This window comes from Leucopleurus acutus (genome assembly GCF_964270905.1).
Source record: "Leucopleurus acutus genome assembly, chromosome: 9".
In the NCBI taxonomy this organism is placed as follows: domain Eukaryota; kingdom Metazoa; phylum Chordata; class Mammalia; order Artiodactyla; family Delphinidae; genus Leucopleurus; species Leucopleurus acutus.
In genome coordinates this window covers 63,122,972-63,145,930 of record NC_139144.1, presented here as the reverse complement: position 1 = coordinate 63,145,930, position 22,959 = coordinate 63,122,972, and the positions used below count along the sequence as shown (strand labels likewise).

The 22,959-nt window shown below is 41.0% G+C and overlaps 1 protein-coding gene across 2 annotated transcripts in view; it reads left to right on the top strand.

The window, feature by feature from the left end:
• The window catches only part of NOD1 (nucleotide binding oligomerization domain containing 1), a 91,378-nt gene that overhangs the window by 21,225 nt on the left and 47,194 nt on the right, over positions 1–22,959 (top strand). Inside the window, exon 1 of one of the 2 annotated variants that reach the window (XM_082847005.1) lies at positions 21,886–21,938. The exons of the other annotated variant lie outside the window; for it this stretch is intronic. The gene's annotated coding sequence lies outside the window, so the exon portion shown is untranslated. Of the gene's footprint in view, positions 1–21,885; positions 21,939–22,959 lie in introns of those variants that run through there. 2 annotated transcript variants of the gene reach the window in all.

Here is a 22,959-nt window from a genome sequence, read left to right as displayed (position 1 = left end):
AGAACAGAGAAGATTATGCAAGGTGATAATTACTGAGTGTTCACTGTATGCCAGCCCTGGTCTAGGCACTTCGTGACCATGGACTCAACCCTACAGCAACACTTGGAGGTAGGGACTGTCAGAGACTTGGAGGAAACTGAGGCACAGAGAGGATAGCTGACTCGCTGATGAGCAGTGGAGTCACGTCTGAACTCAGCCCACTGGCTCCAGAGACCACTTTGAATCCTTATGTTATCTGGCCTCCCGCAATGAGTGGCAAGTGTTAGGTCAACACTGGGCCCCTAGAGAAGTGCTCACTCAGTTTTAGCAATGACTGTCAGGGCTCTGCTGGGGCCCCGAGCAGCACAGGCTTGATACTGGGTTTCCAGGGAAGGATGCCCGAAGCTGTGGATCCCAGAGTCTGCCCAGCATCCTGACCCCTGCCTACCCACTGAAGCCCTTCCTCAGGCCTGTCCGTGATGGATAGCATGCCGTTGTGTGCCTGGTAGCTGGTGGAGGCTGCAGAGCGTGGTGTGCAGATTTGCCCTGGCAGTTCAGGCAGGCAGGGCCCAGCCAGGAAAGGGGCTACCATTTGGCATCAATTTTGATCCTCTGTTTGGCGCATGGAGTTTCTCAGGAACGAGGCTTTAAAGCAGCAAAAAGTGGCAGGTGTTTCTTACTCTATTAAAAAAAAAACCAGGGAAAGCAAAGCATCTGTCAGAAACCAGCTTCTGCAGCTCAAGAGGGCCTTGGCGGTTACAAAGAAACATGAGATAATGGTAGAGGTACACCACATACATATAGTGTGATGGCAAACGTGCAAAAAAGATCAGTATAGGTGTAACTGAACGTAGAGAAAAGCAGAAAGGGAAAATACTCCAAAATGTTAACAGTGGGTGATGGGTGAGTTTTGTTTATCTGAACTTTTTTTTTTTTTGCATTTCCAAATTTTCCACAGTGAGCAGGTGGAAACGCACAATATAAATAATATGACTTAAGTTTTTGTTTTCCTTTTCTAATATATGCATATAAGGCTATATATTTCTGTGACTTTTTAAATGGTATCCCACCAATTTTGTATGTTGTAATTTCATTATTATGCAATTCAAAATATTTCCTAATTTCCACTTTTATTTCTTCTTTGACTTGTGGTTTGGGGATTTTTCTAGGTATTTTTAATTTTTTATTTCTAGCTTTATTCCACTGTGGTCAGAGAACATTTTCTGAGTGATTTCAGTTCTTTAAAATTTGTTAAGAACTTGCTTTGTGGCCCAGCGTATTGGTCAACTTTACAGACACTCCACATGCACTCTAAATGCTGGGCATTCTGTTGCTGTTGGCTGCAGTGTTCTATAGATGTCAGTCGAGACACTTTGTTCATATTCTCCATATTCTTTCATTTTTTGGTCTATTTCAGTCATTCTGAGAAATAAAGTCCCTCACTGTTTGAAAATCCTCACTGATTGTGGGTTTGTATATTCCTCCTTATTACGTTTGTCAATCTTTGCTTTATATATTTTGAAAATAAGTTACTACGTGCATACAAACTAACGTTTCTATAACAACCTTTAAAAGTAATTATTTTATCATTATGAAATGTTCCTTTACCTCTACTAACATTTCTTTCCTTAAATTCTACTTTAATTTTAATATAGGTCTACCAGCTCTCTTTTGGTTAGTTTATACCTAGTATATCATTTCCCACTTGGGGGAATGAGTAAATGAATGAGTGAAGTAAAGTGACAGGGTTTAATTAAGGTGTATCTTTTAAAGCAGCATATAGTTTTTTTCTCAAGTCTGCCAACCTATGTTGTATAATTGGTATATTTAGTCCATTTATATTTAATTGAATTACTAACATATTTGGATTTATATATGTTGTCTAGTTTTTATTAGTCTCACCACTTTTGCATTCTTTTTTCCCCTCTCCCTGCCTTCTTTTAGAGTTAAGCATATTTATTATTATATTACCTCCTTCTATTGTCTTGTATTCTCTTGCTATTTTTATTAATAGCAATTTTAGAGATTAAGACCTGGATCCTTGAATTATTACTGTCTAATATAAAGTAATACTTTTGCCTATTACCAGAAAATGCTTTGAACTTAGAACACTTTAACTCCATTTACTCCCTTCCACCTTTTTGTGTTATTACTGTTTAAATGTTTTTGTTTTTTTTTAGTTGAGGTATAGTTGATGTACAGTGTTATGTTTCATGTGTACAACATAGTGATTCATGATTTTTAAAGGTTATATTCCATTTATGTTATTATAAAATATTGGCTATATTCCCTGTGTTACACTATATATACTTGTAGCTTATTTATTTTATACATAATAGTTTGTACCTTTTAATCCCCTACCCCTATCTTGCCCCTCTCCTTTTCCTCTCCCTGCTGATCACCAATAGTTTGTTCTCTATATCTGGGAGTCTGCTTCTTTTTTGTTAAATTTACTAATTTGTTCTATTTTTTTAGATTCCACATATAAGTTGTATTATACATTGTCTTTCTCTGTCTGACTTATTTCACTTGGCACAATACCCTGCAAGTCCATCTGTGTTGCTGCACATGTCATTCTTTTTTATGGCTGAGTAGTATTCCATTTTGTGTGTGTGTGTGTGTGTGTGTGTGTGTGTGTGTGTGTGTATCTCACATGTTCTTTATCCATTCATCTGTTGATGGATACTTATGTTGCTTCATATCTTGCCAATTGTAAACAATGCTGCTATGCACATTGGGGTGCATGTATCTTTTTGAATTATTGTTTTCATGTTTTTTTTCCCGAATAAATACCCAGGAGTGGAATTGCTGGGTCGTATGGTAGTTCTATTTTTAGTTTTCTGAGAAACCTCCATACTGTTTTTCATAGTGGCTGCACCAGTTTACAGTCCCACCAACAGTGTACAAGGGTTCCGTTTCAGCACATCCTTGCCAACATTTGTTATTTGTGTTCTTTGTGATGATAGCCATTCTGACACGTGTGAGGTGATATCTCTTTGAGGTTTTAATTTGCATTTCTCTGATGATTAATGACGTTGAGCATCCTTTCACATGCCTGTTGGCTATCTATGTCTTCATTGGAAAAATGTCTTTTCAAGTCTTCTGCTCATTTTTTAAATGGGTTGTTTGTAGTATTTTGTTTTTGTTTTCTTTTTTTTGACTGCACTGTGTGGCTTGTGGGATCTTAGTTCCCTGACCAGGGATCAAACCCATACCTTCTGCAGTGGAAGCGTGGGGTCTTAACCAGGGGACGCCAGGGAGGTCTAGGTTTTTTTTTTTTTTTTTTTTTTTTTGCGGTTCGTGGGCCTCTCACTGTTGTGGTCTCTCCCGTTGCGGAGCACAGGCTCTGGACGCACAGGCTCAGCGGCCATGGCTCACGGGCCCAGCCGCTCCGCGGCATGTGGGATCTTCCCGGACCGGGGCATGAACCCGTGTCCCCTGCATCGGCAGGTGGACTCTCAACCACTGCGCCACCAGGGAAGCCCGGTTGTTTGGTTTTTGATGTTGAGTTGTATAAGCTGTTTATATATTTTGAATATTAACACCTCATCTGTTATATCATTTGTAAATGTTTTCTCCAATTCAGTAAGGTGTTTTTTGTTTTGTTGATGGTTTCTTTTGCTGTGCAAAAGCTTCTAAGTTTAATTATGTCCCATTTGTTTGTTTATGCTTTTATTTCCTTTGCTTTAGGAGACAGATCCAAAAAAATATTGCTACGATTTATGTCAAAGAGTATTCCATCTATGTTTTCTCCTGGGAGTTTTATGGTTTCTGGTCTTACATTTAGGTCTTTAATCCATTTTGAGTTTATATTTGTATATGGTGTTAGAGAATGTTCTAATTTTATTCTTTTATGTGTAGCTGTCCAGTTTTCCCAGCACTACTTATTGAAGAGACTGTCTTTTCTCCATTGTATATTCTTGCCTCCTGTGTCATAAAATAATTGACCATAAGTGTGTGGGTTTATTTCTAGGCTCTCTATTCTGTTCCATTGATCTATGTGCCTTTTTGTGCCAGTACCATACTCCTTTGATTACTGTAGCTTTGTTGTATAGTCTGAAGTCAGGAAACATGATTCCTTCTGTTCTTTTCCAAGATTGTTTTGGCTATTCAAGATCTTTTGTTTTTCCATACAAATTTTAGAATTACGTGTTTTAGTCCATGAAAAATGGCATCGATATTTTTTTCATTTTTTAATTGAAGTATAGGTGATTTAAAATGTGTTAATTACTGCTGTACAGCAAAGTGATTCAGTTATATGTATATATACATTCTTAATATTCTTTTCCATTATGCTTTATCATAGGATATCAAATATAGTTCTCTGTGCTATATAGTAGGACCTTGTTGTTTATCCATTCTATATATAAAAGCTTACATCTGCTAATCCCAAATTGCCAATCCATCCCTATCCCCCCACTTGGCAACTACCAGTCTGTTCTCTATGTCATTGATTCTGTTTCATACATAGGTTCATTTGTGTCATATTTTAGATTCCACATATAAGTGAATTCATATGGTATTTGTCTTTCTCTTTCTCACTTACTTCACTTAGTTTGATCATCTCTAGTTGCATCCATGTTGCTGCAAATGGCATTATTTCATTCTTTTTTACGGCTCAGTAGTATTCCATTGCATATATGTACCACATCTTCTTTATCCATTCATCTGTCAATGGACATTTAGGTTGTTTCCCTGTCTTGGCTATTGTGAATAGTGCTGCTATGAACATAGGGGTGCATGTATCTTTTTGAATTATAGTTTTGTCTGGACATATGTCCAGAAGTGGGATTGCTGGATCATATGGTAGTTCTATTTTTAGTTTTCTGAGGAACCTCCATACTGTTTTCCACAGTGGCTGCACCAACTTACATTCTCACCAACAGAGTAGGAGGGTTCCCTTTTCTCCACACCTTCTTCAGCAGTAGACTTTTGATGATGGCCATTCTGACCAGTGTGGGGAGGTAGCTCATTGTGGTTTCATTTTGCATTCTCTAATAATTAGCGATGTTGAGCATCTTTTCATGTGCCTATTGGTCATCTGTATTTCTTCTTCAGAGAAATGTCTCTTTAGGTCTTCTGCCCATTTTTCAATTGGGTTGTTTGTTTTTGTTGTTGTATGAGCTGTTTGTATGTTTTGGAAACTAAGCTCTTGTCTGTCGCATCATTTGCAAATATTTTCTCCCATTCTGTAGGTTGTCTTTTCATTTTTTTTGTTTTAGCAACTTTATTTATTTATTTTTGGCTGCGTTGGGTCTTTGTTGCTGCGTGTGGGCTTTTCTCTAGTTGTGGCGAGCGGGGGCTACTCTATTGCAGTGTGTGGGCTTCTCATTGAGGTGGCTTCTCTTGTTGCGGAGCATGGGCTCTAGGCGCATGGGCTCAGTAGTTGTGGCTCGCAGGCTCTAGAGTGCAGGCTCAGTAGTTGTGGCGCATGGGCATAGCTGCTCCGTGGCATGTGGGATCTTCCCGGACCAGGGCTCAAAACCCGTGTCCCCTGCATTGGCAGGCGGATTCTCAACCACTGCGCCACCAGGGAAGCTCTGTCTTTTCATTTTGTTTATGGTTTCCTTTGCTGTGCAAAAGCTTGTAAGTTTGATTAGGTCCCATTTGTTTATTTTTGTTTTTATTTCTATTGCTTTGGGACACTGACCTAAGAAAACATTGGTACGATCTATGTCAGAGAATGTTTTGCCTGTGTTTTCTGCTAGGAGTTTTACGGTGTCATGTCTTATGTTTAAGTCTTTAAGCCATTTTGAGCTTATTTTTGTGTATAGTGAGAGGTTGTGTTTTAAATTTCTTGATTTAACGTGCGGCTGTCCAACTTTCCCAACACCACTTGCTGAAGAGACCATCTTTTTCCCATTGTATATTCTTGCCTCCTTTGTCGAAGGTTAATGTCGAAGGTTAATTGACCATAGGTGTTTAGGTTTATTTCTGGATTCTATTCTGTTCCATTGATCCATATGTCTGGTTTTGTGCCAATACTATGCTTTTTTTGGTTACTGTAGCTTTGTAATATTGTCTGAAGTCTGGGATGGTTATGCCTTCTGCTTTGTTCTTTTGCTTCAGGATTGCTTTGGGAATGCTGGGTCTTTTATGATTCCATATGAATTTTAGGATTATTTGTTCTAATTCTGTGAAAAATGTCATGGGTAATTTGATACGGACTGCATTTAATCTGTAGATTGCTTTGGGTAGTATGGCCATTTTAACAATATTCTTCCAATCCTAGAGCATGGAATATCTTTCTCATTTCTTTGAATGATCTTGAATTTCCTTTATTAGTGTTTTATAGTTCTCAGCATATGTCTTCCTCCTTGGTGAGGTTTATTCCTAAGTAATTTATTTCTGGAGTTGCAATTTTATTTATTTATTTATTTATTGCGGTACGCGGGCCTCTCACTATTGTGACCTCTCCCGTTGCGGGGCACAGGCTCCAGACGCGCAGGCTCAGCGGCCATGGCTCACGGGCCCAGCCGCTCCGCGGCATGTGGGATCTTCCCGGACCGGAGCACGAACCCGTGTCCCCTGCATCGGCAGGCGGACTCTCAACCACTGCACCACCAGGGAAGCCCCTGGAGTTGCAATTTTAAAAGATATTGTTTTTTTACATTCCCTTTCTGATATTTCATTATTGGTGTAAAGAAATGCAACCGATTTCCACATGTTAATCTTGTATCCTGCTACCTTGCTGAATTCGTTTATCAGTCCTAGTAGTTTTTGTGTGGAGTCTTTAGGGTTTTGTATATATGGTGTCATATCATCTACATATAATGACAGTTTTACCTCTTCCCTTCCAATCTGGATACCTTTTGTTTCTTTTTCCTGTATGATTGATGTAGCTACGACTTCCAATACTATGTTGAATAGAAGAGGTGACAGTGGGCATCCTTGTCTTCTTCCAGATTTTGGTGGGAAGGCTTTCATCTTTTCACCATTTATACTGGCTGTGGATTTATCATGAATAGCATTTTTGTTTTGTTTTGTTTTGGTATGTGGGCCTCTCACTGCTGTGGCCTCTCCTGTTGCAGAGCACAGGCTCCGGACACGCAGGCTCAGCGGCCATGCCTCACGGGCCCAGCCGCTCCGCGACATGTGGGATCTTCCCGGACCGGGGCACGAACCCGTGTCCCCTGCATCGGCAGGCGGACTCTCAACCACTGCGCCACCAGCGAAGCCCATGAATAGCTTTCACTATCTTGAGATATGTTCCTTTTATACCCACTTTGGTAAGAGTTTTTATCTTGAGTGGATGTTGGATTTTGTCGAATGCTTTTTCTGCATCTATTGAGATGAGCATGTGGTTTTCGCCTTTTCTTTTGTTTATGTGGTGTATCATATTGATTGATTTGCGTATGTTGAACCATCCTTGTGAACTTGGGATGAATCCCACTTGGTCATGGTATTTGATCTTTTTTATGTGTGGTTGGGTTCGGTTTGCTAATATTTTGTTGAGAATTTTTGCATCTATATTCTTCAAAGATATTGACCTGTAATTTTCTGTTTTGCTGGTATCTTTGTCTGGTTTTGGTATCCCAGGGTGATGGTGGCTTAATAGAATATCCTTGGGAGTGTTCCCTCCTCTTCAGTTTTTTTGGAAGAGTTTGAGAAGGATTGGTATAAGTTCTTCTTTGTATGTTTGCTAGAAGCCATCTGGTCCTGGACTTTTGTTTGTAGGAGTTTTAAAATTATAGATTGTGTTTACTTCTAGTGATTGGTCTCTTCAAATTATCTGTTTCTTCTTGATAAAATTTTGGTGGGCTGTATGTTTCTAGAAACTTGTTCATTTCTTCTGGGTTGTTGAATTTGTTGGCATATAACTGTTCATAGTATTCCTTTATGGTTTTTTGTATTTCTTTGCTATCAATTGTTATGTCTCTTTTTCTTACTTTGTTTATTTGGGTTCTCTATCTTTTCTTCTTGGTGAGCCTGGCCAGAGGTTTGTCAATCTTGTTTATCCTTTCAAAGAACCAGCTCTTGGTTTTATTGTTTTTTTATCTCTATTTTATTTCCTCTCTGATCTTTATTATTTCCTTCCTTCTGCTGACTTTAGGTTTTGTTTGCTCTTGTTTTTTAAATTCTTTTAAGTGGTAGGTTAGGTTGTTTATTTTAGATTTTTCTTGTTTTTTGAGAAAGGCCTGTATGTATCACTATGAACTTCCCTCTAAGAACTGCTTTTGCTGCATCCCATAGATTTTTGTATGGTTGTATTTTCATTGTCATTTGTCTCAAGGTATTTTAAAATTTCCTCTTTGATTTCATTGTTTACCCATTGGTTGTTTAGTGCCATGTTGTTTAGTCTCCATGTAATCATTTATTTTTTCTCATTTCTTTTTCTGTGGTTAATTTCTAGTTTCATGCCATTGTGGTCAGAAAAGATGCTTGAGATAATTTCTATACTCTTAAATTTGTTGAGGCTTGTTTCGAGCTCTAATATGTGGTCAGCCCTAGAGAATGTTCCATGTGCACTTGAAAAGAATGTGTATTCTGGTTTTTTTGGTGGTAATGTCCTGAAAATCTCAATTAAGTCTAACTGTTCTATTGTATCATTTAGGATCTCTGTTGCCTTATTAATTCTGTGTCTGGAAGACCTGTCCATTGATGTGAGTGGGGTGTTAAAGTCTCCTACTATTATTGTATTCCTGTCAGTTTCTCCCATTATGTCTGTTAGTATTTGTTTTATGCATTTGGGTGCTCCTGTATTAGGTGCATATATGTTGACAAGTGTAAAATCCTCTTCTTGTATTGATCCTTTTATTACTATATAGTGTCCTTCTTTATCTTTCTTTATAGCCTTTGTTTTAAAGTCTATTTAGCCTCATATGAGTATTGTGATCCCCACCTTTTCATGATATATCTTTTTTCACCCCCTCACTTTCAATCTATGTGTGTCCTTTGCCCTAAAGTGCATCTCTTGTAGGTAGCATATTTTAGGCTCTTATGTTTTTATCCAGTCTGCCACTCTGTGTCTTTTGATTGGAGCATTTAGTCCATTGACATTTGAGGTAATTATTGATAGATATGTATTTATTGCCTTTTTTTTTTTTTTTTTTGCGGTACGCGGGCTTCTCACTGTTGTGGCCTCTCCCTTTGTGGAGCACAGGCTCCGGACGTGCAGGCTCAGCGGCCATGGCTCACGGCCCAGCTGCTCCATGGCACGTGGAATCTTCCTGGACCGGGGCATGAACCCGTGTCCCCTGCATCAGCAGGTGGACTCTCAACCACTGCGCCACCAGGGAAGCCCTATTGCCATTTTTAAACCTTGTTTTCCCATTGATTTTATATATTATCTTTGTCCCTTTCTTTTTGTTTTTCCTTTTGGGGTTTGATGACCTTTTTTTTTGTCTTATACTTATGTTCTCTTCTTTTTGGCTTTTGTGAATCTATTGTATGTTTTTGATGTGTGGTTACCCTGTTTTTCAAGTATGTTAACCTATTCCTATGTCTACTTGCCTTAGACTGGTAGTCATATTATAGGAAAAAAAAAATCTACATTTTCTTACTCCCCTCCCCCACATTTTGTGGTTTTGATGTCCTCTTTTACACCTTCATTCTCATCCTTTTGCTGTTCATTGTTATCATCACTTTCACAGAAACTTTAAATCTGTATACTGGCTTATTTAAGTGATTTATTTTCCAATTGTGATTTTTTTTCTTTCCTATAGGTTTTTACTTTTTTCTATTTAGAGAAGACCTTTCAATATATCCTTTAGGATAGGTTTAGTATTGCTGTATTCTGTTAGTTTTTGCTTGTCTGAGAAATTATTTGTCTCTCCTTCTATTCTAAATGATAATGTTGCTGGGTAGAGTATCCTAGGTGGCAGATTTTTCCCTTTTAGTATTTTGAATATATCTTGCCACTCCCTTCTGGCCTGCAGTGTTTCTGTAGAGAAGTCAGCTGATAGCCTTATGGGCATTACCTTGTAATTAACTCTTTGTTTTTTCTTGCTGCCTTTAATCCTCTCTTTATCTTTAACTTTTGCCATTTTTATTATGTCTTGGTGTAGGTCTGTTTGGGTTTATCTTGTTTGGGACCCTCTGTGCTTCCTGTACCTGGATATGTTTCCTTCTTTATGTTTGGAAAGTTTTCAGCCATAATTCTTCAAATACATTTTCGATCCCCTTTTCTCTTTCTTCTCCTTCTGGAATCCCTATTATATGTATGTTTTATATTATCCCATAGGTCTCTCATATTTCTTTCATTGTTTTTTTTTTAATTTGGCTTTCTGTCTGATATCCTGATTGGGTGATTTCCATTATCCTGTCTTCCAGGTCACTTATTTGTTTTTCTGCATTATTCATTCTGCTATTCCATGCTATTCTGCTATTCTATGCCTTTAGCTCAGCTTTTGTCTCTGCAAATGAATTTTTTTTTTCTTTTTTGGCCACGCTGTGTGGCTTGTGGGATCCCAGTTCCCACAGGGATTGAACCAGCCCTCGGCAGTGAAAGTGCCAAGCCCTAACCACTGGACTGCCAGGGAATTCCCTGCAAATGAGTTTTATATTTTTTGGTTCCTCTTTATAGTTTCTAGTTCCTTTTTACAGTACTCTGCATTTCCATTGATAGTGTTTCTTAATTCCTTCAGTATTTTCATTGTCTCCTTTTTGAAATCGGTGTCTACTAGTCTGGAGAGGTCTGCTTCACTGCATGTTCTTTCAGGGGAATGCTGTTGGTCTCTTACCTGGGAGTGGTTCCTCAGCTTCATTTTACTTCTAGTTCTCTTACTCTGAGTTTAGGAGAAACGATTATCTGGTGTGGTCTTGGAAGGCTGTTTATATGTGGGGGTGTCCCTGTGTAACTCGTGTGGGTTGAATATATTTGGTGCCAGGGCTGTTTTTAGTATGGATACCTGTCGCCTCTTTCCTCAGTGTGTGTTGGTTATTCTCCCCTTGATAAGGGGTGTGCAGATGTTGTGGCTGGTGCCCGGCCCTGGGGTTCTTGGCAGTGGTGGCATCTCAGGTGCACCCCCAGAGCACATGATGGGGACAGAGGTGGTGGCTCATGACCACTCCTGGGGTCCAGGAGGGAGGCGGCAGTGGCTCCCAACCACTCCTGGAGTCTGCAAGGGGGTGGTGGTGGCTCACGACTGCTCCTGCAGCCTGTGCAGGCAGTGTCCTGCCCTCTGTGAGCACGTGCACAGGGTAAAAGGCTACAGTCTGGGTCCCACGCCTCCCCTCATGCACTCCCCAAACAGTGGCGACTGGTCTCTAAGTTGGCCCAAACCTCCTCTGCGTACGCCCCCAGCCATGGTTGCACTGGATTCCAGCCCCGCCCCAGGCCATCTTCAGATGGCCAACCCCAGTCCTCTCCCCGGTTCCGATCTCTGAAGCCCAGGTTCCAGCACCCAGCCCCCGCCCGTACTGGCGGATGCCTGTCTTAGGCCGGGGAGTGCAGGGCAGTGCAGGGCGGCAGCACTGCCCATCTGTGCAGTTCTCCCTCTGCTCTGGCTGCTGCAAACCAGCAGCACTCTCCTACGAGGCTCTGAAGCTCCCTTTCTGTCCCAGCAGATCTCCCCACTGGTGAGGGGGCTTCCCAGGGTGCAGGGACCTTTCCTCTTGCACAGCTCCCTCCCAGGAGCACAGGTGCTGTCGTGAGACTTTTCTCGCTTTCTATTTTTTACATTTCCTACCTGGTCACATGGAGATTTTCTTGCCCTTTCAGCAGTCTGAAGTATTCTTCCAGCATTCAGTAGACATTCTGTGAGAATCGTTCCACAGGTAGATGTATTTTTGATGTATTTGTGGGAGAAGGTGAGCTTCATATCCTGCTACTCTGCCATCTTCATCCCATACTCTGCCACTGGTATTCTGATAGGGATTGCATTGAATCTGTAGATTGCCTTGTGTAGTATGGTCGTTTTTAACAATAATAATTCTCCCAATCCATGACCATGAAATACCTTTTTTTTTTTTTTAAGACATTCACTTCTTAAAAAAATTGGTTTATTTTATTTATTTACTTATTTTTGGCTGCGTTGGGTCTTCGTTGCTGCGTGTGTGCTTTCTCTAGTTGTGGTGAGCGGGGGCTACTCTTCGTTGCAGTGCACGGGCTTCTCATTGTGGTGGCTTCTCTTGTTGCAGAGCACAGGCTTTAGGCACGCAGACTTCAGTAGTTATGGCACATGGGCTCAGTAGTTGTGGCTTATGGGCTCTAGAGCTCAGGCTCAGTAGTTGTGGCACATGGGCTTAGTTACTCTGTGGCATGTAGGATCTTCCTGGACCATGGCTCGAACCCGTGTCCCCTGCACTGGCAGGCAGATTCTTAACCACTGCGCCACCAGGGAAGCCCCAACCATGGTATATCTGTATGTTTGTATCATCTTCAGTCTTTTCAATCAGTGTCCTATGGTTTTCCGAGTACAGGTCTTTTACCTCCTTAGGTACGTTTATTCCTAGGTATTTTATTCTTTTTCATGCAGTGCTAAATGGGATTGTTTCCTTAACTTCTCTTTCTGGTAGTTTGTTGTTAGTGTATAGAAATGCAACAGATTTCTGTATTTTAATTTTGTATGCTGCAACTTTACTGAGTTCATTGATGAGCTCTAGTAGTTTTTTGGTGGCATTTTTAGGATTCTCTATGTATAGTCATGTCATCTGCAAGCAGTGACAGTTTTACTTCTTCTTTCCCAATTTGGATTCCTTTTATTTCTTGTCTCATTGCTGTCGCTAGGACTTCAATACTATGTTGGATAAAAGTGGCAGGAGTTGGTATCCTTGTCTTCTTCCTAACCTTAGTGTAAATGCTTTCAGATTCTCACCACTGAGTATGATGTTAGCTGTGGACTTGTCATATATGGCCTGTATTATGTTGAAGTATGTTCCCTCTGCCCTCTTTCTGGAGAGTTTTTATTGTAAACGATATTGAATTTTGTCAAAAGCTTTTTCTGAATCTGTTGAGATGATCATATGGTTTTTATTCTTCAATTTGTTAATATGGTGTAACACATTGATTGATTTTGCAGATATTGAAAAATCCTTGCATCCCTGGGATAAATTCCACTTGATCATGGTGTATGATTTTTTTTTAAAGAGTTGTTGGATTTGGTTTGTTAATATTTTGTCGAGGATTTTTGTGTCTATGTTAATCGGTGATATTGGCCTGTAACTTTCTTTTGTGTGATATCTTTGTCTGGTTTTGCTATCAGGGTGATGCTGGCCTTGTAGAGTGAGTTCAGAAGCATTCCTTCCTTTGTCATATTTTGGAATAGTTTGAGTATAGGTGTTAACTTTTCTTTAAATGCTTGGTACAATTCACCTGTGAAGCCATCTGGTCCTGGACTTTTGTTTGTTGGGAGTTTTTTTTTTTTTAAGTTACTGATTCAATTTCATTACTGGCAATTGGTCTGTTCATATTTTCTATTCCTGGTTCAGTCTTGGGAGATGGTACATTTCTAGGAATTTGTCCATTTTTTCTAGATTATCCATTTTATTGGCATATAGTTCTCAGTATTCCCTTATGATCCTTTGTATCTCTGTTGTGTTCGTTGTAATTTCTTTTCATTTCTGATTGTATTGATTTGGCCTCTCTCTCTCTGTCTTTTTTGATGAGTCTGGCTAAAGGTTTATTAGTTTATCTTTTCAAAGAGCCAGCTCTAAGTTTCATTGATCTTTTCTGTTCTTTTAGTCTCTATTTCACTTATTTCTGCACTAACCTTTATGATTTCTTTCCTTCTACTAACCAGATTTTGTTTGTTCTTTTTCTTTCTTTCTTTCTTTTTTTTTTTTTTTGCGGTACGTGGTCCTCTCACTGTTGTGGCCTCTCCTGTTGCAGAGCACAGGCTCCGGACGCGCAGGCTCAGCGGCCATGGATCACGGGCCCAGCTGCTCCGCGGCATGCGGGATCTTCCCGAACCGGGGCACGAACTCGCGTCCCCTGCATCGGCAGGCGGACTCTCAACCACTGCGCCACCGGGGAAGCCCTGTTTGTTCTTTTTTTAGCTCCCTGAGGTTTAAGGTTAGGTTTTTTATTTTTCTTGTTTCCTGAGGTAAGCTTGTATTGCTATAAACTTCTCTCTTAGTACTGTTTTTGCTGTGTCCCATAGATTTTGGATCATTGTGTTTTTGTTTTCATTTGTCTCCAGGTATTTTGGATTTCCTCTTTGATTTCTTTGGTGATCCATTTGTTGTGTAGTAGCATATTGTTTAGCCTCCAAGTGTTTGTGTTTTTTGCAGTTTTTTTCTTGTAGTTGATTTCTAGTCTCATAGCATTGTGGTGGGAAAAGATGCTTGATATGATTTCAGTCTTCTTAAATTTACTGAAGTCTGTTTTGTGGCCTCACATGTGATCTGTCCTGGAGAATGTTCCATGTGTACTTGAAAAGTATGTATTCTTCTGCTTTTGGATGGAATGCTCTATATATATCTATTAAGTCCACCTGGTTTAATATGTCGTTTAATGCCAGTGTTTTCTTATTGGTTTTCTGTCTGGATGACCTGTCCATTGATGTAAGTGGGGTGTTAAAAGTCCCCTACTATTATTGTGCTATTCTCAGTTTCTCCCTTTATGTCTTTTAATATTTGCTTTATGTGTTTATGTGCTCCTATGTTGGGTGTATATATATTTACAATTGTTATATTTTTTGGATTGATTCCTTGATCATTAGGTAATGTCCTTCTTTGTCTCTTATAACAGTCTTTATTTTAAAGTCTATTTTGTCCGATATAAGTATTGCTACCTTGGCTTTCTTTTGCTTTCCATTTGCATGGAATACCTTTTTCCATCCCCTCACTTTCATCCTGTGTGTGTCTCTAGATTTGAAGTGAGTGTCTTGTAGGCAGCATATATAGGGGTCTTTTTTTGTTTCCATTCAGCCACTCTGTGTCTTGATTGGAGCATTTGTTCCATTTTCATTTAAAGTAATTATTGATATTGTGTTCTTATTGCCACTTTGTTAATTGGGGATTGTATTTTAGGTCATTTTGCTCATTTCTTCTTTTGTTCTCTTGTGATTTGAAGACTATCTTTAGTATTATGTTTGGATTCCTTTTTCTTTTTTGTGTGTGTATCTAATTTAGATTTTTGTTTTGTGGTTACTGTGAGGTTTATATATAGCAATTTATCTATCTATCTATATATATATGTGATTGTTTTAAGTTGCTGATCTCTTAACAAATGCGTTTTAACAACTCTGTGTTTGTACTCTCCTCCCCTCATGGTTAGTGTTTTGGATATCATGTTTTACATTTAATTGTTCTGTGTATCCCTTAACTGCTTATGGTTGATATAAGTAATTTTACTACTTTTGTCTTTTAACCTTCCTATTAGTTTTGTGTGTGGATGATTTCCTACTTTTACTATATGTTTGTCTTGTTTTTTTCTTTAATAGATCTTTATTGGAGTATAATTGCTTCACAATACTGTGTTAGTTTCTGTTTGCACAACAAAGCGAATCAGCCATATCCCCTCCCTCTTGAGCCTCCCTCCCATCCTCCCTATCCCGCCCTCTAGGTCATCACAAAGCACTGAGCCAATCTCCCTGTGCTGTGCTGCTGCTTCCCACCAGCCAACTATTTTACATTCAGTACTGTATATATCGTCAGTGCTACTCTGACTTCGCCCCAGCTTCGCCCTCCCACCCCATATCCTCAAGTCCATTCTCTATGTCTACTTCTTTATTCCTGCCCTGCAACTAGGTTCAACAGTACCATTTTTTTTAGATTCCATATATATGCATTAGCATATGATTCCATATATATGTGTTAGCATATGGTATTTCATGCTTCACTCTGTATGACAGACTCTAGGTTCATCCACCTCACTACAAATAACTCAGTTTCATTCCTTTTTATGGCTGAGTGATATTCCATTGTATATATGTGCCACATCTTCTCTATCCATTCATCTGTTGATGGAAACTTAGGTTGCTTCCATGTCCTGGCTATTGTAAATAGAGCTGCAGTGAACATTTTGGTACATGACTCTTTTTGAATTATGGTTTTCTCAGGGTATATGCCCAGTAGTGAGATTGCTGGGTCATATGGTAGTTCTAGTTTTAGTTTTTTAAGGAACCTCCATACTGTTCTCCATGGCGGCTGTATCAATTTACATTCCCACCAACAGTGCAGGAGGGTTCCCTTTTCACCACACCTTTCCAGCATTTATTTTTTCTAGGTTTTTTGATAATGGCCATTCTGACCGGTGTGAGGTGATACGGCATTGTAGTTTTGATTTGCATTTCTCTAATGATTAGTGATGTTGAGCATCTTTTCATGTATATGTTGGTCTTTACTGATGAGATTTTTTTTCCTTTCATGATTTTCATGTTGCTAATTGTGTCCTTTTCATTTTTGCTCAGGGCAGTGCCTTTAACATTTCTTGTAAAGCTGGATTGGAGGTGCTGAACTCTTTTAAAAGCTTTTGCTTGTCTGTAAAGCTTTTGATCTCCCCATGAAATCTGAGTGAGAGTCTTTCTGGGTAGAGTACTCTTGGTTGTAGGTTTTTCCGTTTCTTCACTTTATATTGTGCAACTCTCTTCTGCCCTGCAGAGTTACTGCTGAAAAGTCGGCTGATAGCCTTATGGGAGTTCCCTTGTACATAACATGTTGCTTTTCCATTGCTGCTTTTAATATTCTCTCATTATCTTTAATTTTTGCCATTTTAATTACAGTGCGTGTTGGTGTATTCCCCTTTGAGTTGATCCTGTTTGGGACTCTCTGTACCTCCTGGACATGGATGTATGTTTCCTTTCCTAGGTTAGGGAAGTTTTCAATTAGTATGCCTTCAATTATGTTCTCAGCCCCTTTCTCTCTCCCTTCTCCTTCTGGGACCCCTATAATGCAAATATGGTGTGTTTGATATTTTCCCAGAGGTCTCTTAAACGGTCCTCATTTTTTTTCATGCTTTTTTCTTTCTTCTGCCCAGCATCAGTGATTTCCTCTGCTGTCTCCCAGCTCGCCGATCCATTCCTCTGTATCATTTAGTCTATTGTTGGTTCTTCTCGTGTATTTTTTATTTGTTACTGTATTCTTCATGTCTGTTTGGTTGTTCTTTAGATTTTCTAACTCCTTGTTAAAAGCTTCTGACTTCTCATTCTGTGCATCCATTCTTCCGAGTTCTTTGATCATCTTTATGATCATTACCTTGAACTCATTCTCAGGCAGATTGCCTGTGTCCACTTCACTTAGTTCTTTTTCTGGGGTTTTATCTTGATTCTTCCTTTGGAACATGTTATTCTGCCACCTCATTTTGCCTAAGTTGCTGTTTGTTTGTTTTTTTTTTTTAATGTGTCTGGTAGGTTGGTTACATTTCCCAGCCTTGAAGAATAAGCCTTTTGTAGACAACCTGTGTGTCTCAGGATACTTCCCTTTCATCACCAGAGCTGTACGCTCTAGGGCTTCCCCCATGAGGGCTGTGTGGGTCTTTCTGTCGTGGTGGGCTGACTGTGTGGACAGTCTGGTAAGCTTGGTTGGCCCTTGGTCTGTTCGGTTGCCAGTTCCTGCCTTGTGCAGAGGCTGTTGGCTGCTGTTTTGTGGGACTGGGTCATGGGGTGACTGACTGCAGAACTCCAGGGGACTATACTAGTGCTGGGTTACTGGTGGGTTGAGTCAGGGTCCAGGAGACCCTGGGGGCTGTTGCTCACCCACTGGTGGGCGAAGCCAGGTCCTGGGGCTAGTACTGGCCTACTGGTAGGCAGAGCTGGGTCCTGGGGTCTGGCTGCAGAGCCCAAGGCTCCCAGAGCACGTGTCAGACCACTGGTGGGTGGGGCCAGTTCCTGACACAATTGGCTGCAGGACCTGAGGTGTCTGGAAGCTTGTGTTGGCCTGCTAGTGGGCGGGTCCTGGGCACAACTGGTCCGAGGGCAGGGTCTGAGCAGCTAGTGACTGGGGAGGTCTGCAGGCTGCAGGACTGTGGTTTTCTTGCAACTGCTGTCTGCCCCCTGGTGGGTGGAGCTGGTCGGGGGGGGGGCGGCTAGAGCAGGCTCACTGGTGGGTGAGGCTGGTGCCCTGGGGATTCTGGTGCTGGTTCCTGACCACTGCTGGGTGGAGCTGGGTCCCAGGGACTCCGGCTGGAGGGTCCTGGTGGTCTTGGTTCTAGTGCCTGTGTACTGGTGTGTGGAGCCGGGTCCTGGGTCCTCTGGTGGGCAGGGCTGTGTCCAGAGGCAGTTGTGGATCAAAGGGTCTTAAAGCAGCCTCTCTGTTGGTGGGTGGGGATGTGTCCATGCCCTGTTAGTTGCTTGGCCTGAGGTGTCCCAGCACTGGTGCCCCAAGTGGGGCTGGGGCCTGGGGTTAATAAGCTAGAGGGAGGATTCCAGCACCAGTGTCCACATGGTAGAAAGAGCTCCCCAAAATGGCTGTTGCCAGTGCCTGTGTCCCCAGGGTGAGCTGCAGTTGCCTCCTGCCTCTCCAGGAGACTCGCTAGGAATAGCAGGTAGGTTTGACCCAGCCTCAGGTCAAATTACTGCTTCTGCCCTGGGTTCCAGAGGATGTGAGATTTTATATGTCCTTTCAGTGTGAAGTCTCTATTTCCCCCAGCCTTCTTGGACTCTCAGAAGTAAGCCCCACTGAACTTCAAAGCCACATGTTCTGGGGGCTCATCTTCCTGGTGCAGGACCCCTGGGCTGGGAGCCTGACATGCGGCTCGGACCTCTCACTCCTTTGGGAGAACCTGTGCGGTCATAATTATTCTGCTGTTTGTGGATTGCCCAGCCAGGGATATGGGACTTGACTATATGGCAGCTCTGCCCCCTCCTACCTGCCTCTCTGTGCTTCCTTTTTTATATCTTTAGTTGTATAAGAAATTTTCTGGCAGGTTCCAGTCATTTTCATCAATGGTTCTGCAAATAGTTGTGATTTTGGTGTTCCATCGGAGGAGGTGAGCTCAGGGCCTTTCTAGTCTGCCGTCTTGCACAGTCTCCCTTGTTTAAATGTTAATTCTACATATATTTTAGACCCCACAAGATAATAATGTTTTGTTCAGTCAATATACATTTATATTTACCCACATATTAAAACTTTCTGTTGCTCTCATTTTGTTTTAGTTTGGGATCATTTTTCTCCTACCTAAAAGAATCTTCAGTACTTATTTTAGTGCAGCTAGGCTGGCCACAATGTCTCTCAGTTTTTGTTTACCTGGAAATGTGTTCTGCCTTTACATAATACTTCAGTGAAGGTTTTTTTTCCATACAGTAACATTCGGAGATTTTCTGTGTACAAGTTGATGACTTTTGACAAATCATATGTATGTGTGTATGCATAATATACATACATACACATATGTTGTATATGCATACACCACACATACACATGTGATGTGCATATATACACATATTTAGGCATAGTGATACATATATTCACATGTGACATATATATGTATGTATAATATATATACACATGTATGTATTTTATATATATATATATATATATATATATATGTGATACTGCAAGATAAAGAACATTTCTATCACCCCAGCAATATGCAGTCAATTTCTCCTTAGCTCCTATCCCCCTACCCAGGAAACCACTGCTCTGATCTAGATCAGATTTCTAGAATCATATGAATGGAATCATATACTACATGGTTTCTTGAGTCTTCTTTCTCTCAGCATAACATCTTTGATACTCATTCATGTCATATTAGTATTTTATTCAAATTTATTTTAAAATTTATTTTAAATTATTTTTGGCTGCGTTGGGTCTTCGTTGCTGTGTGCGGGCTTTCTTTAGTTGCGGCGAGCGGGGGCTACTCTTCCTTGCGGCATGCGGGCTTCTCATTGCGGTGGCTTCTCTTGTTGTGGAGCACGGGCTTTAGGCACACGGGCTTCAGTAGTTGTGGCACGTGGGCTCAGTAGCTGTGGCTTGCAGGCTCTAGAGCACAGGCTCAGTAGTTGTGGTGCATGGCCTTAGTTGCTCTGCGGCATGTGGGATCTTCCCGGATCAGGGCTTGAATCTGTGTCCCCTGGTTAAGTGGATTCTTAACCACTGTGCCACCAGGAAGTCCCTCACATTTACTTCTGAATAGCACTCTACTGTATGAATGTACCCCAACCTGCTGATCCACCCACCTGTAGTTGCCCTCTGTGGGAACAACAAGCTACCTTATCAGAGCTGGCAGTGGAAGCCCCTTGTTTAAAAAAAAAAAATTGTCCGAACCTCTGAACCTTTTCAGAAGGCAGAGTTCTAGAATGAGAAGTTACTAAATCGAAACTTTTCACAGGCTCTTGATAAATACGTCAAATGGCTTTCTGGAAGTTTTCCATCCGTTTACATTCCTGGTATGAAAGTTCCCGTCTCACCGTGCGATCAATAGCATTTTTGTATCTTATTTTCTGATATTTTCAAGCATGCAAAATTGAATCTAATCACTGAAAGGAATTTCCCTTCATTCTAAACCACTAGGTCCTATACTTATTTTCCTCCTGAGTGTACAGAATTATCAGTGGCCCTACTTCTTTAAGCCCATCTCACTGACCTTCTGAGAAACTAATTGAAAAGCCAATCCAGGGTCGTTTCTGGCATCAGTATTTCTGAACTGAGTTTCTCTGCAGTGTTCCGTGCTGTTGAGTTGGTCTCTGCCCTTGGATTCTGTTTACCGGGACAGGATCAGTTCTCTTTGTTTCCTTTCCCATCATCCATGCCTTGTTAAGTTCCTGCTGAATTGAGCAAACTCTGCAAATCTGATTAAATCTCAAACCAGAGCTCTGGATGTTGCAAAACGACAGCCTCCTTGCCAACTGGCTGACATGTAATTCATTGCTTTGGTTAGGTGGCCATAAATAAGGGGATTTTCCTTAAGTTTCTGCCTTTGATGCTAAGAGGTGGTGATGTCTGTGGGTGATACTACGGGGAAGGGCTGGGAAGACACGTCACTGGTTTTGTGGGAATCACAGGCTTGGAAAAGGCAGAAGCCAGGAGTGAAATGGGACCCACAGTGAGGATGGTTGAGGGTTGGGAGTGGAGGAGTGAAGGGCATTGTGTAACACCCATTCCAAGCCTTGGTAAGAATGGAGCCAAGGATGAAAAAACCCTGAATCACCAAGGGGGGAAGGCAATTCCCTTTCCAGCTCTCTCAGATTTACCATGATCTCAAAGAGAAAGTCTCAGTCTTGTGCTACTATGTCTTTAATACCTCTCAAATGCTTCTAAGAGAAAACAGGCCTCAGACCAAGAACCTCTCAACACTGGTGAGCTGGAGTACAATAGCATGGTTTTATTTCTAGCGAATTTATTTTTGTATTACTTTCTATTTATTGCAAATGATTTTTTTTGTTTACAATGGTAATATAAATTTTCCTTTAAAATTAGTCTGAGTTGTAAAGTCAAGTCAATTTAAAGCAAAAAGTTAAGCAAATAACTTTGCTTATGGGACTCAATTATGGCCAAGAAAAGTGACTATGGTGCCTGAATGACTGAGATTTGGAAAACACTGTCCCAAAGGAAGAAGATAAAGAGAGTACTCTGAGATCCTACAGTTGTGGATTTAAAAAATTATTCTTTCTCCAATTTCATTCATTCATTCATTCATTTGCTCACCATTCAGCACAAGTGTTTTTTTTAATGTAAATTTATTTATTTATTTATTTTTGGCTGTGTTGGGTCTTCGTTGCTGTGCATGGGCTTTCTCTAGTTGCCGCGAGCGGGGGGGCTGCTCTTTGTTGCGGTGCGCGGGCTTCTCATCGCGTTGGCTTCTCTTGTTGCGGAGCACGGGCTCTAGGCACGCGGGCTTCAGTAGTTGTGGCTCGCAGGCTCAGTAGTTGTGGCACACAGGCTTAGCTGCTCCGTGGCATGTGGGATCTTCCCGGACCAGGGCTCGAACCCGTGTCCCCTGCATTGGCAGGCAGATTCTTAACCACTGTGCCACCAGGGAAGCCCTAAGAGTGTTTTCAAAGAAACCTTTCTCTCTTATTTTTCTTTTTGACTTTTCAGATTCCAGAAAGAAATTGGAAATTGAAGATTTAAGGAGAGAATGTTGTTTTAAAATATTCTCACTTTCTTCAAAGAACACATGACAAAAACTTAAAAAGGTATTATTAACCAGTAATTTAAATACACATTTAACATTATCAACTGGTATCCCTTAAGGGAACTATTTTTCTAAAGCTATGGATCCTTAAGTGGGTCATAGAATTGACGACAATAGAAAAAGCTGAATTAGAGTCAAATCAATCAGCATACTTTTAGTGCAATAGTAGCTAATCACTCATTTTCATCCCTTTAAATTCCATTTGGTAAGAATCTCTTGCCTTTGTGTTGTTTTTTTTTTTAATTTATTTATTTTTGGCTGCGTTGGGTCTTCGTTGCTGCACGCAGGCTTTTCTCTAGTTGTGGCGAGCGGGGGCTACTATTCGTTGTGGTGCGTGGGCTTCTCGTTATGGTGGTTTCTCCTGTTGTGGAGCACGGACTCTCGGCGTTCAGGCTTCAGTAGTTGTGGCACATGGGCTCAGTAGTTGCGGCACGTGGGCCCTGGAGCACGTAGGCTTTAGTAGTTGTGGTTCATGGGCTCAGTAGTTGTGGCTTGCAGGCTCTAGAGCGCGGGCTCAGTAGTTGTGGTGCATGGGCTTAGTTGCTCCGCGGCATGTGGGATCTTCCCGGACCAGGGCTCAAACCCATGTCCCCTGCGTTGGCAGGCGGATTCTTAACCACCGCGCCACCAGGGAAGTCCCTTTCTGTTGTTTAGAATGTTAGAATGTACTGTCTTTTGCTCAATCAGTCAGGTTATGAAAGGAAGGTTACTGTGTGGGGTCCCACTGAGAATCTGTATAAGGCTTGCATTTGGCAACTTGATAGGTAAAAGAAGAAAAAATGCAGGTGTGTCAAAGATCAGAGACTAGTATGTGACTTTGTGGAAAAAATGTGAGAACCACTAGACCTGAATGTTAACATATGTGGGCTCATGAAACATACATGTTTAGAGGTCTATGAATTTTTTTTTTGAGTTCTACAAAAAACATTTAAAACTCTGTCTCCAGAGTGTGTGCATTTTAGACAAAGGACTAAGTGGCCAGTTCAAGGCCTTTCTACTTCCAAGCGTGTGATCCATTTATA